We start from the raw sequence: 4,836 nt of genomic DNA, 5'->3' as shown, positions 1-4,836 counted from the left end.
GGCGAGTCCCGCCCACTTGTGAAAGACGCCTGCGCTGCGGACCGCGCGCGTTCCTCCAAGCCCCGCCCCTGCTTCTTTTAGGGTTAGACGCGCTAACAAAGGTTCCCGGGCACGTGGAAATAGTGCCTGAAGATTGTGGTCAACGTTCTGGAGCAATGGAGAAGAAAAAAAAAAAATGACCGTCCCAAACAGAATCAAAGTGCCTCACGTGTTTCCAGCTTCCTGTCAGACAGGTTTCTGTGTGGATGAACTAAACGCTTCAATATGTCATCTTTTTGTTTTCAGTATGTCACCTTACAATTAGTCATCCATCAGGAACCCACGTAAACCATGGGCACATTGGGCTATACACTCAGAATTAAAAGAGAAAAGCAATCCAGTGTTGGACGTTTATTCCAAGCAACACAAAGATTGTGGCTTCAAAATAAAAAATTAGAAAACTAGAAAATGAAGTAGCTTCGGCTACTTTTTAAAGTACTACGGCTTTAAAAATGGGCCAGTTCCCCTAATAACCAGATTGTTTAAGCCGCTCAGTGATGGCAATAATAGATCTTTGTGTCGCTATATAAGGTCAGGTGGATCACTGAGAAGCTGAAATTTACTGAATTCAAAGGTCAAATGGCATATCTAAAATTCTAAACAATTATCATAACATTCCAAACCTTTTTCCTGATTCTTCATGTTCAACTAAGTACATGTATAAAATTCATGTTACCAACATACAAAACTAGAACTTATGTTTCTGAAAGTTCTTTTCCTACTTCCAAATGGGCTATGTTTGATTACTTCATAAAAGAATGGAAGTTAGTTGCCAAAGCAAATACTCCCAGAGGGCGTGAAGTCATTATTCATAAATCCAAATTTATCTTTGAAAATTAGGTATGTTACCTATCTATAGCATTCTATTTTTTTTCTATCAATAAGGGGTTATTTGGGATATTTACTATGTTGTTTTGCTCTGAAGTAAAATTTGACTTTAGTGTCTCAAATTGTTTTACAAAATAAAGACCATCAAGAGGTGAAATAAGCATGTCACAATTGATAATACTGTATAGAGACTCTATATCAAGCACAGAATTCACTGGCCAGATTTTTTTTAAAGGATTCCAAAAAGCAAGTACTTCAGACAGAAGTGTTATGCCTGAATTAAGTGACATCTTTTGATAAATATATTAATGACTTTCAACATCTTTGTGCTTCATGGAGTGACTTACAGAATTGATGATTTTTGGTTACAGATATAATGATTACAATAGCACATTAAGAAATATGTTGACAGAGTTGCCAGGGGCTAGAGTTGGAGAAGATGTTAGTCAATGGTAGGAATTTCAATTATGCAAAGTTCCAGAGGGCCAATATACCACAACATGACTGTAGTTCAGAAATGTGTATTGTATACTTGAAATTTTCTGAGAGCAGATTTTCAGCATTCTCAGAAAAAAACAAAAGGAAATGGTAAATATGAGATGTGATGGAAATATTAATCAGTTAATTGTGGTGATTATTATATAATGTATACTGCTGGTATAGTTAGAATATTTGTCCACTAGAAAACTCATGTTAAAATTTAATCTCCAGTGTGTCAGTATTGAGAAGTAAGATCTTAAGAAGTGATTGGGTTGGCTCAGCGCCTGTGGCTCAAGTGGCTAAGGTGGCGGGTTCGAATGCAGCCAGGGCCCACCAAACAACAATGATGGCTGCAACCAAAAAATAGCCAGGTGTTTTGGTGGGTGCCTGTGGTCCCAGCTGCTTGGGAGGCTGAGGCAGGAGACTGGCTTGAGCCCAGGAGTTGGAGGTTGCTGTGAGCTGTGTGCCACAGCACTCTACCCAGGGGGACAGCTTGAGGCTCTGTCTCAAAAAAAGAAGTGATTGGGTTATAAGAGCTAGCCCTTGAATGAATAGATTAATGGATTAATGAGTTATCATAGGAGTGGAGCATGTGGCTTTATAAAAAAGAGAGTCCTGAGCCAGCTGGTTACACATGATGCCCTGCAGACTCCCCACCAGCAAAGAAGGCCCTCATCAGATGCAGCCTCCATTACTATAAGAAATAAACTTTGTTTCTTTAAAATCTACTCAGCTTCAGATATTCTGTTATAAGCAACAAAAAACAAAGACATATACATATATTTATTAAAATTAAATAAGTAGTCTGTGCATAGTGGCTCATGCCTATGATCCCAGTACTTTGAGAGGGCAAGGCAGGGAATCACTTGAGGTCAGGAGTTCAAGAGCAGCCTGAGTAAATGCAAGATCCTCTCTCCACAAAAAATAGGAAAATTATCCAGGAGTGGTGGTGTGTGCCTCTAGTCCCATCTACTTGGGATGCTCAGGCAATAGGATCACTTCAGCCCAGGAGTTTGAGGTTACAGTGAGCTGTGATAATGCCTCTACACTCTAGCTGGGGCAACAATGCAACACACTTTCAAAAAGGGAAGGGAAGGGAAGCTAGAAATTTAATAACATTTGTTAGAACAAAAGGCTGATAATTTTCAGGAAGAAAGGAACTATAATCTTTGTATTCATATTGAGTTAGTTAAATTAAAATCTAATTATTTCTACAATGCAAATGTAAGAGAGAGGAGAGCAATACTCTAGGAGGGTAATCAAACTCTTGAATCAATAATATTACATAAAATAGCTAACATGTCCGGCGCTCCCTATATGTCTTATTGCTTTATTTTCCTCCAGAATATTTATCTCTTCTCCACATTGTATATTTGTTTCTGTATATTATGTCTTGCCCAAGGAATGTAAGTTCCAGAAAGGCAAGGGCCTATTTAGTTCACTAACAGATTCCCAGGTCCTAGAACTTTGTATACCATGTTGCAGACATTCAGTAAGTACTTGATAAATGCATGAATTATTTCATGACATTTCAGTACAGAATAGAGTTGGTGGGGTTTTTTGTTTTGTTTTTGTTTTTTGAGACAGAGTCTTGCTCTATCACTCAGGCTGAAGTATAGTGGCATCACCAGAGCTCACTGCAACCTCAAACTCCTGGACTTGAGCTTCCTCCTGCCTCAGCTTCCTGAATAATAGGACAACATGCACACAGCACCGTGACTGATTAACATTCAATTTTTTTGTAGAGATGGAGTCTCACTATGTTGCCCAGACTAGTCTCAAACTCCTGGCCTCAAGTAGTCTGCCAGCCTCAGCCTCCTTAAGTGCTAAGATTACAGGCATGAGCCACAGTACCCAGACTAAAACATAGTATTTTATTTTATTTTAGCAATCATCTGAAACAAATTCATGGCCCTCTATTGAAAAAATAATAGAATTTTTATTATAACATCTGATATAATCACTCCACTATTGTTAACTTAAAATTTTCAGTTCTATTTCGTAAGTCATAGGAAAAGAAGTATTTAACTCCAGCATTTCAGAAAATAAAAAGTTTTCTCATTAGACTGTCCAAAGTAGATCTTCTGCTTCCTTCTGTCTCAAAATATGCAAAGTGAGATAAATTCCATTAGTAGCTATTTGATGTCCCTTAAAGTGTTAAAAAAAAAAAAAAAGTTAAGGCTTGGCGCCCATAGCACAGTAGTTATAGCGTCAGCTATAGACACTGTGGCTTGTGGGTTCAAACCCAGCCTGAGCCAGCTAAAACAACAATGACAACTGCAACCAAAAAATAGCCAGGCATTGTGGTAGGCACCTGTAGTCCCAGCTACTTGGGAGACTGAGGCAGGAGAATCGCTTAAGCCCAAGAATTGGAGGTTGCTGAGAGCTGTAATGCCATGGCACTCTACCAAGGGTGACATAGTGAGACTCTTGTCTCAAAAAAAAATAGTTAAGAACACGCAGTACTTCAAAACACACACAAACACACTGCTTATTAATCAGGATCCTTACTCTTACTGTTGGATTGAAAATGTGACATTTTTGAACACGTGAAATGATTTTGTGTGAACAAAAAGCTATATTCAAGTGGAAAGGTATTAAGCATATGTGAGACAGTACCTACAGTTAAGCAACCATTAATTCTCAAACTAAAATTCTGCTATTAAGAATAAAAGTTCAAAATGCAAATTCTCTTTCAGTGATAACAGCAAAACATCCAACTGTGATATTTTTCTTCCTCTTATAATTCTTGTCATCTCATATATTTTATGCCTTTTTACTTGTTTGCCTTGATACAAGAGGAATTCATTTAGCTGGATTCTTCATTTATGTCATAGCATAGTTTTTATGTTTTTTTCAGATAACTTCATTTTAAAGTAAATAAATTAAAAACAACATTTTGTAAAAGAACACAATTATCATTCAAAACTAAAGAGCCAGTACTCACAAAGTAATTTCCAACTCTGAACATAAATGAAGACTATCCAAACGTGACCAAGCAGAGGCGATTGATTCAGACCTTCCTGTAGCAAGAGTGTTGCCACCGTAACTTTTCAGTTTGACAGCAACTCAAAGGCAGGAAAGGGAGGCAGACGGAAAGGAGAGAAGAAAGGAAAGATTGAAGTATGCCCTGACTGGAGTTTATTGGCTTGAGGAAGCTGGAGACAGGCTAGGGGAAGCATTCTCTATGACAGGTTTGGGAGCATATTGGTTTGGGCAGTCATGAACCACGTCCTCACTGTTCTGGCTTATTTGCTACAGCAGTTAGAGTCAGAGTTCTGTTGTCAAGCAGAGTCTGGCCATTTATCCATTTGTATATTCAGTCTCTTACCATTAAATGAGAGGAGTCCACAAAGAGTTAAACTCTTATTCCTGTATTCAGTAAACACTGTGGTGAATATTACAGAAATAATACTAGCATTTATGAAAATCTAGGAGAATATATAAGAAGAGAACTTAGATAAAATTTGAGGATTTTAAAAGGCAGAC

This window comes from Otolemur garnettii, unplaced genomic scaffold (assembly GCF_000181295.1).
Source record: "Otolemur garnettii isolate 467f Iridium unplaced genomic scaffold, OtoGar3 scaffold00016, whole genome shotgun sequence".
Lineage (NCBI taxonomy): Eukaryota > Metazoa > Chordata > Mammalia > Primates > Galagidae > Otolemur > Otolemur garnettii.
The sequence above is the reverse complement of the archived record's forward strand: the minus strand, read 5'-3'. Positions refer to the sequence as shown.